We start from the raw sequence: 15656 nt of genomic DNA on the forward strand, positions 1-15656 counted from the left end.
AGATAGCTATTGCAACGTGAAACAGTTAATGTGTGTTACATTTTCTAAATTGTATACCCTTCTAGCTATACAAAGATCATGCAAATGTGATATTTAAAAGAATATATTTGCAGAATTGTAGTTTTTAAATGAAAATGGCATCACTTTGTTTATAATGCATTTCTCCCCTCACCCTAGCCTGCCAAAGCTCTGGCGGCTCTGCACATTACAATAAGCACTATTTAAAATACGCTTGAAAAAGCAGTAAAATGGAAGACTGCCCTCTAACGTCAACAGAGGGGCTGAAATGCAGTGGAAGGCTATGGAGGAGAATAAAGATGGGCCATAAATTCTGCAACTGAGCAGCATTTTGAGTAGGAAGCCAGCTGGGGGTACATTTGAAAATCTGCGGATATCAAAAGCATCAAAGGGATCTGAGACACCAGGAACTAATAAAAGCAAAATCTGAGCCTCGAGTCCTTTTTGCTTTGAAAATTCTTCTCCAGACAAGGACTGGGCCTTTTGCTAATTCTCTTTTGCTGGCATATTCATCTAGCAGTGAGCGAGTCTGAGCAAGAGGAGAACCTGTGCGCGAGTAGGTCCTCAGGTCTGCTTTGGCACCGAAGTCAGCTGGCAGTGGATGGCACGTAGTGACAACGCCACTGCTCCCTGTCAGCTTTGCGGTAAATGAATTTTGGAAAAGAAGCCCTGAGGTTTTCTGGTGTTGAACATACGATGAACCCTATGAGATGACGCGGGTCTGTCAGGAATGTGGTTGTGCACGTATCTCAGCAGCGTCACAGCCTGCTACCTGGGGAAGGGATCCGTCGCTCAGACTGGCCAGGCTCCAGCAAGGACTTGGCAGAAGGCTTCTGATATTTCAAACAGCTATGTTAAGTTTTGCTATCACAGTGCTGTCAGGTCCTGTGCCTACTCTTGTTCCTACAGAAGATGCTTTAGGAGGCAAAACAAAGAAGTACAAGAACAAACGACTCAAAGTGTTAATTTGTGGGCGTTTGGAAAGGTGGTCTCCATGAAAAGCTAGGCTCTAAATGCAAAATATTTTCTATTATGATGCCAGTTGTTAAAATGCACAAGTCAAAATAAACATATATTGGATCTATTACGGCTTCCAACTTCAAAATATTTACCATAAGAATATTATTTAAAAAAAAAAAAAGAATGTTTGAATTAATATATGCCAGTGGATAAGTAACAAAGATTAATGAACACAAGGCATGAATCTTGGTGTGAGCTCTGGCTGTGTTTACATACACGTCCTCTTTTCTGCCTTTTTCTGATTTGTCTGCTGCCACATTTTTGGAGTTTGTTTTAAGTTGTTGACTGACGGCAGATTTCTGTGGATTTCCAGCTGGGCTGTTTGTGGTGTGACTACCAGTTCACACGCTGGCTTCTGTCTCACCCTGGGATCATGGCTGCTTAACCATGGAGAAGTATTTGGGGAATAAACAAAATGTGTTTCCACAAACACTCCTGGCTGCAGTGCTTAATTTTTCTGATCGCTCAGCCAGCTCGTAGGAATATTCACAGGGAAAGAACACCAAGGTGGAGGCAGATTCAGACGAATGAAACATCAATCACTTATTCACTGAAAAATATTTACAGTGTTTTCTAACTTGAGAAAGGAATAATTTAATGAAATGTGCATCCTAGGGGGTTTTAGGAGGAAATTTTATTCCAAACATTTGCACTCCATGCAGAAACTGTGCACTCATCAAGTATTGAAAAAGGCCAGAAATGAAACAAACCCCCAAAGGGATACGAACAGGGCTAGCCAGAAATCTTCTGAAAACATTTTTCCATTGGAAAATGCCAGATCATAAAAAATGAAGCGATCTGAGAAAAATCAATCAATCCTGACAAAGTCGCAGCGAGGAAGATTCCGTGCCAGCTTGCCTGTCAGGCTCCCCGCTCTGCTCCCTCCGGGTCCGGGATCGATGCTGCTCGCCCATCCGGGCACCCGGGGGTCGGCATGGATGGGGGGTGCTGCCTGACCTGGGGCCCCACGTCCACACCAGCCCTGGGGGCAGCAAGGAGCTGAGCACCAGACATACATCCTGTGCATGTTTGTTTGGCTTTGCCATTTAATATATATATATATATATATATATATTTAATTTCAGGATTCCTTGTACTGGAGTTTCTGGTCAACCACAAAAGAGAAGAGAAGGAAACCCAAGCTGAAGGCCAACCATGACGTATAGAGAAGATATACCCATTTAGCATAGCACATAAGTGCCTGTCTCTAAAACACCGTCACATTTAAGTTGATAATAGTATTTATTCTTTGTATTTCAGTGCTTCTCAGATAATCTAAAGCAAGCCGAGCATTCGTGGTGCTAAGATGCTGTAAAAAGAGAGAGAAGTGCCCAGCCTTGGATTGCTGCCACTTGAACATGCCATTCCTGAACAGCAGTGCAGGTATTTGTGGTGGGTCTCCAGTCTCTCCTAAATCTCATTACATCCTCCTTGCAGGTATTAACCCTGCGGCTACTGCGTCTGCACTACTTTAGGTACAGTGAGGGGGTGTCCAGGGCTGGGGTTTGCAGCTAGCGGCCGTGCTGGCTCCGCACCCATGGTGCTGAGTACAAGCTCAGGGTGCTTATGCGTTATAATAAGAATTTCTTTTTTTACATCTTAGCTACAGCGCAATGTGATTCCCCAGACATAAAGGAGGTGTTCCGACACGTATTGGCATCTGTTTTGGGTACATATGTGTAGGCTTCGGATGCCTGTTAGCAGATGGAGCTGGTGCAGATGGCATGGCTATCACATATGGGGGGGGAGTGTTTGGTTCCTCCAAGTGGGAGTGCGGTGTTATTCTCAATCAGAGGGGTCAGAAGAGCTTCCACTTGTCACTTAGCGTTCTTGGTACCCGTTATTTCAGGAAGGAAAAATCTGTAAATATTGCCTGTGGAGGCTCGGTGCCGGAAGCTTAGGTGGGACGGGCATTTGGTATTTCCAGATAAAGCAGTCTGCATCCTGGAAGTTAATTCTGATAAATGCTGATTAATTGCTATTTCTTTTTAATAAATCCAATGAGGAGATAGGAAGCCCTCCTCCACACAGCTATGACCTGGTTTAAATTAAGATTCAGGAGGGTGATGGGAACACGCCATTGCTGAATGTGTGGGGAGAGCAGGGAGATATTGCAGTGCTCTCATTTTCGAGAAACAATTTCTAACGCTCTCTTTCAAAACACAATGCACAATAGTGGGTAGAAACCAATATTAAATCTGTCATGCTTTTATCTTGTTCTTAACATCTCTGTTTGAAATCTAAATGAACTTGCACAGAAAAGCAAGGATCCCTCTAACGAAGCAGCATTCTGGCAGCAGAAACAGCAGCCAGGCTCGAAAGGGAGCAAAATCCCCATATCTGCGCTCTCCTGACATTATATAACCTATTAAAAGCAAAGTACTCTGCTGCAGTGACTAAGTGTTTTATTGTATGGATTTTCTTAGAATTTTAATGGGAGAAACCAAGTAAAAAGTCAGATTCTTCCAGTTTAATAGCTGACAGAGTGGATTATATGGAAAGTGATACCTTTTATCTTTTCCTAATGAAAACACTGCCACCAGCTGGTTAATAAATGGTTTTGACTAGGGTTTTCTATAGGAAAAAAAACTTTTGTAAACACCCACAGCTAAGCCGGGACTGATATTTTAGGTCGATATATTTTCAGAATAGAGAGAACTACAGTCCAGACATTTCCAGGCTTTGTAAAGGATTAAAGTTAAATAAATAGCAAAATAAATATGAAAAACCAAGGCATATGAAATATATTGAAATCAATTTGTTCTGCTCTTTCAGGTTCACAGGTTTTGTTTGTTTGTTTTTACTGGTGGACAGTGCTCTGTTGAGTCACTGCACACAGGGACTGTGATAAAATCTGACAGCTATATGTCCTGACAGCTGCATATAGCGACGTTATGGGTTCTGGTGCCAAGGCTTCAGGATGGTGCCATAAATGCCACCAGCTCTTTACTTGTTATTTTCCCAAAATATCAGTGGTGGCTAGGAGACTTTGGCTGGGCTGACATTTCAATTGCCACGTTGGTTTTTACGCCTGTGCTTGAGACAATTCATGTGCTCAGAACAATCGTTTCAGGTTCTCTGCAGACCCAAGAAAAATGCACTTCAGGTTTTTCAAGTTGCCATAACAGTCACGGGGAAGAGAAATCTTGTAAATGGAGGCTGAGGTTCGGAGGCATAATTCTGTGCTCAGGTGGGATTTGCAATTGGTCTTGTGTCCAAGAGAAAGGGGATGTATTGCAGTCCCAAAAGCTGCCATTCCAGCAGGAGACGTGTTTCACATTGCAGTACAACGCTTGCCTTATGACTGATGATCAACTTTGGCCCCAGACTCAGGACATGACTTTTTTTTCCCCCCAACTCGTTCTTCACACTGAAGCCACGAGGAATACCCTGGCCCCGTGTGCTCCGCCAGGCGTTGACCTGGAGAGAGATTTCAGCAGCCACAGAACCCAGGTCGGTGTGGTGGCTGAAGGGAGGCCTCCTCTGCACTGTGAGAGCAAAGGATGCTGCTGGTTTTTGGTACAATGCACACTTCAGGGCAAAGATAAACCTCAGAGGGGGCTGGCATGCAGGAGGTTTGGATGACACAATTCCTGAAGAGCAATGATGCTGTGGATGAGGAGCTGAAAGCTCTTCACACCCTTCACACACACACACACACACACACAAAATTCAAAAAAATAAAACCTGAGTTACTGAGAATAGCAGCATCCCCTTCTTCTATACAGCTAATGGTGGAAGAGTCTTTTATCAATTTCTTCTGAATGTCAATATCCCAGTAGAAACAGCCTTTTTTTTTTTTCATAGCATGCATACAAACAGAGGAAAAAATTAAAACAAACAAAAATCAAAAAGAGCCCCCAAACCTCTTGTTTTGAAATGTTACTTTCAGCGGTTTGTTCCAAACCTGTAAAAAGGCCCCTGTAGATAAAGCAACTTTCTGCCCATGGATGAAAGCTTCAGATGAAATCTGTGTAAGCAACGAGTTAAAAGTCCAGCATATCTGGGGTTCAGGTATCACTAACCACCTTCAGGCTAATGCCTTGAATTTTCTTCATGTCAGTTTATCAATCATTAAAATGTTACCCCACAAGGGTAGCCTTAATGAGGAGCAGATCTCTGCGATGTCTAAAAACAAGTTGGCGATGAGCGTGTTGGTTTGTACCAGAGTTCAAGTTTGTTCTTAATATCTGAGCTGTGCGTGATTGTCTTGAGAGCTCATTAGGCCTAATTTCATAGTCAGCAGAAAGCTGAATCAGCTAAGGACTGGTTCAGGTCTTTGCACCATGTAAGTGCCTTCACTGAAATCATTGCAAATATCCTGGCATGAAAGGGATGCACCTAAAAAGCTCTTCCCTTTTTTAGTACCCTAAGGAAGAAGTTTAGTACGGCAGCTTTGCATTTCTTTTCAACTTAAAAGTAATTCCAAGTTTGCATTAAAAATATTTACTGCTCGTATTCATAGATTGGGATCTTTATATTCTACTTGTATATACTTTTTTATTTTTATTTATTATTATGATTTTTAGGTAGGTCTGAGACTGATCTTACCTGATAAGGTAAGAACTAAGAGAACAAGCCAACTGAAAACACTTTTAAAATGAATTAGGTACTTGAGACATTTCTAGGGGAAAAGTCAATGAATGACATTTTTTTCTGCAGAGACTACAAGTTTCTGCTTTTCCTCTTACCTTAACAGTACCAAGACTTAAAATAATTCATGTTATTGGTTTTAACAAGAAGTAGTGATAAATTATTAAATGATCCCAAGTATTCTACAAGCACTATGGTTTCAAACCAACAGCCCACAAGTCATGCTCAGGGCTTCTTGTGACGAGTTATGCTCCCCAAACAAGCATGTGCTGCAATCTTCCGTGATGTGAGACCAAATTAATTGCTCCTGTTGTTCCTTGGAAACTAACATTTCTCTAATGATCCGGTATCTCATTAGGCAGCACTAAAATACTGTTTTTGCTAAAGAGCGGTTTGCCCACGGAGGACCTCCTTGGCACCTGATTTGTTGCAAGCTGACAGCAGGCATAGTACCTTAAAACATCACAAAACCAGACCTGTTTTATCTGTGTGCCTACCACATCTAAGTGTGTACTATTTTTCATATCTATGAAAAAACCTAAGTAGAATATTGATGTTCAGCAATGCCAGCAAAATAAATACATTCAAGTCCATTGGAATAATTGGCTGCAAAACTTTTCCTTTGACGATGAAATTTTACACATTGGTCTGGATGATGCCATGTTCTTCCAGTAGTCCCATTCACTTGAAAAATAAGGCAGTGTGGAGACGTGGGGAGCTGGTCCCATGGCTCTGGGGTTGCCCACAGCAGTGCTGCACAGTGCAGGGTTAGTGCAGGAAAGGTAAAGCACGTTAACCCCCGCCTGGAAGCTCTCATCCAGGAGGAGACGTCTCTTAGCTCGCTGTACTGTAATCCTGCCTTAGAGAGGAGGCTTAGAGGAGGATTAAGCTACAGTGAACCAAGGTCACTCTATTCCCAAGTGACAGACGTCACACAGAGATTTAGTATAATTTGGAAAATACCCGTTGACTTCTCAGGGCCGTCTGATTTTCCACGTCTTCCCTGAGCCTGCCTGTGCAGACATGACCTTAGTACTGGAGGTTTCAGAGACGCAGCTTCAGGGGGTGATCTTCACACTTTCTCATCTCTGGGGTTGATGGAGAAACGTGGGATGGCCATCGGATTGCTAGCGTCCCTGCTGGCCACCCAGGACAGGCATTGCCTCTAGAGAGAGGCCGTAATTCCCCTCTGCTGCTGCTACCTGAGGCTGGCTGGAGCTGCAAGGGCAAGCACAGCATCCTACACAGGGGCATGGGTCCAGCTCTGTTTTGGCAAAGAAAAGTTATTCCATAATTAAACAAAACAAAATAAAACACAAGTATTTTCAATGTAGAAGTAATTACAAGGAGATATTTAGACACCTGCTTCTTTCCAGCATCTGCAGAGGTCATTCTGGATTCTGAATTTACTATTCAATTAGAGTTTTTCTTATCAACAAAAGGTAATTGAACATTTGAATTCAGTTAAGCAGCTGACGTTTAACACAGGATATGAAATGGCTAAATCTAACCTGAAGATATATGTGACTGGCTGCTATTTTGGGGCAGATATGTGCATTTTTTCTATTGTGAGACTACTTTATTTTGCTGGACACTGGTGGCCAGGCTGTTCTGAGTTATCTGGCAGCTCGTGAAGTGTCTCCGGGTAATTAAAGTTTTAAAGGCATGCTGGCGTGCATCTCAGACTGCCTGGGTATATATATCTTCTAAACTACAGATTACCTTGCACATTTGAGAACTCTGCATTATACAATAGTGCATTATGAGCTACACAGTAACGCTAATTACACTTATAATTATCACAAAGTCTGCAAGAAGAAATAGAGAATTTAGGAGATGGATTGCAGTGATTCTGCAGACACAGATAACCGATGAAGAGGGCCAGCTACTGCGTTATGGCAAAGTCGACGTGCCGCTTTTCCCTCTCTTTTAAGGCCACGTCAAAGCCTGGGCACCTCACACTTGGAAGTACCTATGGGTTCTTCTGCATCCTTGTGCTCACATCCTCCACCACCCTCTGCACCCCGTTATGCGCCATAGCCATGGGTCTGCCCAGAAGGTGCGTGCATGCAGGAGGCTGAACCAGCCCCCTTTGGACTGGGTAGGCAGATCCTCCAGTTGATCCCCATGGATTTTGGATCAATTCCCACGACAGCAACACAAGTTATGCAATACTGACTGTTTAATATTCATGTTTCTGTACAGACCTCATTAACTGTCCTTGCATTAGCTCCCAGATGTACTGAGTAATTGGATACTTTTCTTTTTACAAAGAGAATATGTTGATCTTCAGTTAAATTCAAACAGATATTTCAGGGTATGATTTAGAAAGCTTACCCTGGAAAAATGAAGATTGCAGTGTGTCAGACATTACAAATATCTTTATTTCCTCTCTGTCTGTTTCTGGGGCTTTACTTCTGATTCAGCACATTAACACCTGCAAGAAAAGCTGTTTTCCCAATGTTCCTGGCAGATTTTTGCTCTGGATTATTTTAGATTGCAATGTTTTGCTTGATGATAAGATGTAAATAAACCCAAAGGCTCCTATTCCCCTTTGATAAATGAATTAATAGAATAAAAGATGAAACAGTCTCTCTTAAAAATGTTTGCATACATTACACAGTTGTGAAGCTTTCAGAAAGTTACTCATGCAAGGAATGAAAGCAAAGTAATGTTCACTGAAGTTCTGTGTTGTATTTTAGCAGGTTACCAGCTAAGCATCAAATTATTAAATTGGATTATTTTTCCAAGTCCTCCTTATGGAAACCCAGTCAACTTTAAAAATGGAACAAGGAAATATCTCCATACTTAGAAGCAGTGAGGGGCTACAAGTGTATGTGATCAGGCAGTAGAAATGGTGGTAGTGTTTAGCAGAGAATTCTGCAAACAGAGCTGTTACTTCTACAATAGATTCCTGACAAGTCCAGAACAAATATTCTGACAGTGAATCAACTTCTGAATTGTGTGAGCCAAGCACTTTGAAAAATGCTTTGTGTTGACTCAGTCAAAGGTTTTCTACGTAGTTAATAAACTCAGCTCTTTCACTCTTCTAAAGAGCTATTTTTGTGTTCTTCAGTGTATTTGGGTTCTCATTGCAGGAATTTGTTAATGCAGGAATAGTCAGTTGACTCTTACATATTTACCTAAAGAAAAGTCTTTCATGGTCTACAGTGGGCTTTGGATCAGCACCTTAAAATTATACCTCAGAATTTGAAATGTTTTCACATAAGAACTTATTTAAGATCTCCCAGGCTAACAATGCCTGCTGTTTTCTGCCATGTTTCCAATAGTAACATGAGTCTCTTGGAAAAAAGGGAAAGAACTACCCTGAGGGGGAAGAAAACACAGGCTGAAAATGAAAATACAGGCTTATGAAACCACTTGTTTCCCAATGACTAAACAGAGTGTATTTTCATTATGCCTTTATAACCCAGGCCACTGCTGGCAAAGGGACAGCTGTAGCTTCCGTGTGTCATTGTCATGCTGCTCTTCAAAAGAGGCTTCTCATTCTCCCAGGTGGCTCTTGCCTGACATACCACAGTAATAAATGAGCAAACAGGGGAGGCTGATGTTATGAATCAGAAAAACAAAAATCACAATTAAATCAATCCCACAGAAGTAAAGATGAACAAGACTCAGGAGATGGTTCAGCCCCAGATCTCGCATAGCCTCCAAGCAAAACCACATCCTTCTGAACACCAAGTTGGTAAGTGTCCTGCTGTGGCAGCAGCAAGAAGCAACACTAGAGGCACTGAGAATGTGAGGGTCTTGTCTGTCTAGACTGCTCCTGGAAGATCGATTAGGAATTCTTAGAATGTCTCTTGTTGCCATCGTGATGATCTCATTTTGCCTCTTTTTCAATGGCCAAGAAGAACAGCTGGCTGCTGGTTTCTCCCCTTGAAACAGCATCCCTTAGTTTTCTCTTATATTGAACAATATAAATTGTTTAAAGATTTTTAAGAAAGTCTTTTTTTTTTTTTTTTAATACCATTATTATTTTTTTTAATAGTCTGGTAAGTCTCTCTACTGTCCTCCCACCTCTACAGTTTGTCTCTGACCTTTCTTAAATTATGTCATTGGTTTTGCATCAGTCACAGGACTGGTTCATATTCAATGCATCATTCTCCTACTCCCCCCACATCTTTAAGTACTGCTGCATGGAAAGATACTCCCCACATGAATTTCACCTTTCTGAATGCATACCATTTCCTCACTTTTCTAAGCTAATCTTGAGTTCTGTTTTTGTTTGTTTGTTTTTCTTCTTCTTTTTTTTTTCTTCTGTTTTGTGGCATATTGGTTGTTACAAACTATTCTCTATTTCTGTATCCAAGTCATAAAAGAAAATACCAAATACAATTAGACCAAGAAGAGATTCCTGTGGATCCACGCTAACTTATCTCCAAGTGTAAAAGCGATAAATGAGTTCATTTCTGAGGGTAGAAAATAGTAATTTTCCAGCAACTGAAACCCTGCCATTACTACCAAAGATTCTGTTATCCTGTAGCGCTGGAGTTATTCGCTCTTCACTCAATGCTTTATTTATGTGCATGTTGTGGTTCCACATCACCGATGCTAATCTGCTTGCTGAGTTCCTGTCACCTCCATGAATGTTTAAAACCACATGGAAATAGTGCTGTGCTGATCTCAGCACTCGGACACATCTGTCTTCATAGAGAACTCTCTAAATGTCGCGTCTCTGTTAGCAGCCTGACTGCACAAGAGGCTAACACAGAGTTTTCCACTAGTGTTACCGTCGATTAGTGGTGGAAGCCCCAGGCTGAGAGGCTCGTGAACAAGCAGCACTTGCCACAGGAGCAATCACTTGAATTATCTGTCGTTCAGCTTAGAGAAGGATGAGACGGATTTCCTGTATGAACAGTGAACTCGGGGTGCAATCCATCTCATCTAACTCCAGTCATTTAAGAGCTAAATGTCTGATTAAACAATCTCGCTCTCTCCATAGCAGAGAGAGACCAACGTGCCCAAGGGCAGCTCAGCCACCTGAGTTAACATCTCAAGAGGACGAATCATCCTATGGAGTCGCATCTATCACCCTATCGTGTAAGTAAAGCCAGGGTGAGAAATATGCTCTGTGTTTGGGTAGTCAACCTGGAGCAAGATGAATCCAGCCTTCACTGTTCAACCCTGTGCAGCCCTTGCTGGAGCTAGACCAAGCCCTTAGCCCAGACGTTAAATAATCCAACACGTTTGCTTATGGATGGACAGAACGTTTGGTTTAGTCGGTCTATTAATCTCAAAAAAAAAGCTTTATTACAAAGTTCAGCAGATGACACTGAAGAAAAGATTTCTCACTTCCAAATTTCTGTGCTGCTTCAAAACAACAAGATGTGAGCTATGTCATTAGCTTTGTTTTTGTCATCTTCTCTCTCTGATTTTTAAAGCTTTGCACATAAGGCAACTGGAATTGCTACCATATTTTGAGGCAAGTGACATTTCTTTATCAGAGGTACTAGACAGTTGATGACTCTAGTAATGCTCTAATTATGTGTAGTGAGTTGTCTCTAAGTGCTGTATGAAAATGCTCACTGCATCATTAGCTACCTTGTTGTTTACTAAATGTCTTTTATAATACTATAGGGGCCCAAATGAAGGTTGTGTCAGTGATTGCATTCTGAATTTCTATTTTTGGGGATTTATAATTCAACCATTTATTTTCACTTCAGGCTGAAATCTGGCACACTGATTCTCAGCTGAGACTAAACTTAATTACTAAATTTAAAAGAAAAAATCATTGTGGATGGATTATATGACTGGATTGTGTTTTTGTTTTGTTTTGCTTTGTTTGTTTGTTTGTTTTTTTGTAGCACTGTGGGAGCTAGTATTTTTTCAATACCATTTATTTTTGCACGGAATAGAAGACTTTTTTAAAGCACAGGTTTTAAGATCTGAGGTACAGATAGCAGTCTAGATGTGTGAATATGCCTGAGTACAGGTAGGCACAGCTCAAGAAGTGTTGCCAGGGGCAGTGGTTTATGCCAAGGATGTGTCTGCAGCCAGTTTCTAGCTGGGGGAGCCCAGGGACACCGGCTGGGCAGGTGCAGCTCCTGCTTACCCGGCGCAAGTCAGACTCCAGCCTGGTGCACAAGTTGCCACCAGGTGTTACAGGCGAGCGATGAGACTCGGCATCCGCGGAGACGATGCAAAAGTGTCAGCGGCTATCGTAGCGCAGGTGTTAGCCCAAATACTCCAGCTTCATTGTCAGCCTGATACACAGCGTACAGTTCTCGGATACACTGAGAACTAATAAATTGCCACAAATCTTAAGTTCCCATTTTCGGTGACTGATGGTTCCAATATACACTCATTACTTTTTCATCATTTTTCAGGGTAATAATATAATGCTTCTCTGGGTCCTCAGAAATATTCATTTGTGGTACGTGTTATTGGTTCTTGCACAGTGCTAACAAGTTAAAAATATTAAAGCCTTTAACTGCTCAGAATGAGGTGTCCTTCTGCCTTCTCCTACAAAGGTATTAAAGAAAAAAGAGGAAATTTCTAGAACAAAGTGTTATTTTCATGCTGTGCATCTTAAGCGCAGATCACCAGTTAAACTGTGAGCCAAAATGTATTTTGTTTTTCCATTTGAATGTGTTAAACATTTTTTTTTTAATGTTTTTGAGAAGTCCCTGGGTAGATGGAAATGTCAGTGAGATGTGTGCTGTGATGAAAAGAATGGTTATTGCCCTGTGCTAGCACTACAACTGCCAGAGAATCTAAAATAAAATTACAACAATTTAAAAATAACACAAAGAATTTATTGGGTTGCCACAAACATATCCAAATGTGACTGGCTGCAAAAGGATTTGTGTTGCTGGTGGAGTAATTAGAGTGGCAATCTGACACATTGTTTGGCAATGCCTAATATTAGTAATATTTTGTCAAGTGTTATAAATAATCTAGAAATAGTCTGGAATGATCATTTAATGGCTGACTCAGCTGGTGCTTCCTAGACCATTTTTCATCGGTACATGACTACACAGTCATTTTTTAAAAACTTGCTGTTACTTCTTACAATTTTGCAAAGGAATTAATCCTCGTGAAGTGGAAGACATCCACTTTTAAAGCACTGGTGTGCTGACCTGGTGGGAGCCAAGCAAGACAGCATGAATGATCTCACCCAAAGGAAAATGCAGATGCATGGGGAGTGCTCTGAGTCAATGACGTCTCCCATTAGATATTACAAAAACATCGTGTACGGTGAGTTATTCAGCTCAGGAGCAGCAGAGGTGCAGTGGTGCAAGGTTGGCTAGAGTGGGAAGGTTGGAGACATGATGCTGGCCTTGTTTCCCTTAGTTTGGCTGGGGGATTTGGGGCAAGCCCACTGAACTTACAAAGATTCTAGTTCTATCTTTCCTGTGTTTGTCAAAGTCTTCATACTATTGCCTTCACGTGGCCACATGAAGAAGGAAGAACAAAGGCAGAGCTGCACAACGTTGCACATAAAACTGGGTTTCCCAAGACAGGCGGGACAAGAGACGGTTTCCTTCTGCTACCTCCTGTCAAGGGTCCCTGTGAAGACACAGAGCCTCGCAGTGAGCATGGCGACCTGTCCCCGACATCTTGTCTTTCTTTTGGATACATTTTCCCATTTCAGAATGCCACGGATGGTGATTTTGGGCGGGAGGAGATAGTAAATGCAAGATCAAAAGAGTGACTCTAGTTTTATTATGAGTTTTCAGTAAGTCGGTTAAACTTAGGTTGTGTACCAGGACGTAATTAAGTTATTTAATTATCCACCTAAAATTTTAGACAGAAATTTTAGTCATAGTCATCTAAATAGTAAGCACTGCCCTACTCAATCTCCACTCCCCTTAAATCATGCAGTTTTAGTTTTCTCCAGTGACTTGAGTAATAACATAGCACAACATTTTATAACAAATATTCCATTATCTTTTTTATATTTCAAAATAGATTTATAAAAATGTTTTTCTTAGTGTTTTCAATTACAAGAGAAAGCTGTACATCATGTAAGTGCTTCACATAATTCAGCTGATAATCTCAGCAGTCAATTAAATTTTAAATGCTTCTCCATTAAATACTTATTTTACCACAGTAAATAATTTAATGTTTCCATTTAAAATTGTTTCACATCACAAACTTTTCAATCTTCTTTTTTAATAAAGTCACATCATTCTATTTATTGAAATAAAATAACTTTTATTTAAAGATTTTTTTGCTAGTACATTCACTGTTAGTAACTCTGTACATACATTTCCATCCTAGTAATCTGTAAAAACATAAATTAAAGAAATAAATAAAAACCCTGAAATCAAGAGACAAAACTGAAACACGCTGGCATCTTACCAATGCCCTGCGTCAATTTCTATCCCAAGTTCCTATCCAAAATGCGTACCTGCTTATTGTCACAGTTGGTAATGACCAATATAGGCCTAGTTACAGATTTATTTGGACATACCTGAATAACTTGCCAGGGCAATCATCCTCAGTGTTGAATTTTTCTATGCTTATCTTCCCCAAAAATGCTCTTAATTTTTTGTTGATTTTGAACAAGAGAACCTTGCTCTAACTCAAACATCATTTAAAAGTCAGTGTTTGTAGAGAGTTACTCTTCATGCACAGGCTGAAATCAGATATTTCCCCTCTGCATACTGAAATCTGCTAGGTGACTTTAGTAAGAAATGGACAACGGATTAGAAAAATATTTATGGAAGGGGGGAAAGAATATTTTTATATGTTCTTTTTTTTTTTTCTGGAGGGGATAACAAAGGCAGCTTAAATCTTGCGTTGAGAATCTAAACTCTATGTTGAGTACTAATAGCATGTGAAAGGATTATAAAATATGAAATTTAGAATGATTGAAAAGATGTTATTGCATTTATGATATCTTGGTTAATGTTCACTTAGAAAGGCTGGTTTTAAACAAAGTGATGCAGGAAAGCACGTGCCTGTGTGACAGGACAGGACAACACCAGCACGGAGAGTTGTGCCTTGCCCAGAGCAGATCAAGGTAACCCATCTTCCTTACTCACACCTGTGCCTGTTGCATGACTCCAGGACAAATATAAATCTTTTTCTGTCATGTTTTCTTTATTTGTGCAGCTGAACTAGAACATACGATGTTCTACATCCCACCCAGATGACAAAACCCTACAAAATTTATAGCTGACATTGCTTCATTAGCTCAGAATTGACTGTGGCATGCAGAGCAGGACCGCCCCGCGAACACGCCTGCTAACATCGGAGGTCTCGGCCTGCATAAAACTTACAAGTCAGGCTGGGAAAGGTCAACACCCAGAAGTTGTTTGTACTGATTGCTAATAGACTAACAAGCCTTTAAAATTATGTAAATGGGATGGAAAATATTCTGTTGACGAGGATGTGCTGCAGTTTCGTTCCGTATATTTATCTCATTAATTTCATAGCATGAATTGTGTTTTCTGAGCATCATTCATGAACATAAACCACTTATCCCTCAGTCATTGTTTTGTAGTCCCCCTTTTTTTCTGTTACAGGCTCGACAGGCCTGAGATTATCATAAACTCTTTGGAGCAGAGATATGTATTTGGGCAGCATCCAGCATGGTGGGACCTTCTCTTTTTTGAGCACTGACACAGTGAAAATGATGTTCAATAGCCATAATATGTAACATATGGAAAATTATGATAAGAATGTCTTTAAAGTCTTTTTAATTAGATATGATTATGAGTATACCGTTTTCCTGCAGAAAACATTATTGAAGTCCATAAGAAACTTCATGGGTATTGGACTAGCTTGAAGGAAACTTGCTCATTTCTAGTTAGTTTGTATTAATTGAAAGTTTTTAATAAATTAGTATTACAGTAAAAGTAAATCTTTATGTTAGCATACACATATATTATATATGTGTATATATATTATATATACATATATATTATACATATATTATATATATGTGTGTATATATACACATATATTATATATACTCTATTATATATAGTATATAATATATGATATATACTATATATAAATATAGTATATACAATATAATATATATAATAGAACAT

At 40.3% G+C, this 15656-nt stretch overlaps 1 protein-coding gene across 1 annotated transcript in view; it reads left to right on the top strand.

Annotated features, from left to right (window-relative positions):
- Positions 1-15450, top strand: part of NPS (neuropeptide S) — a 57623-nt gene extending 42173 nt beyond the window's left edge. Inside the window, exon 6 of the mRNA XM_080596645.1 lies at positions 2299-15450. The gene's annotated coding sequence lies outside the window, so the exon portion shown is untranslated. The remainder of the gene's footprint in view (positions 1-2298) is intronic.
- The last annotated feature ends 206 nt before the right edge of the window (positions 15451-15656 follow it).

The sequence above is a fragment of the Anser brachyrhynchus genome, assembly GCF_964034855.1.
Source record: "Anser brachyrhynchus genome assembly, chromosome: 6".
Taxonomy (NCBI): Eukaryota; Metazoa; Chordata; class Aves; order Anseriformes; family Anatidae; genus Anser; species Anser brachyrhynchus.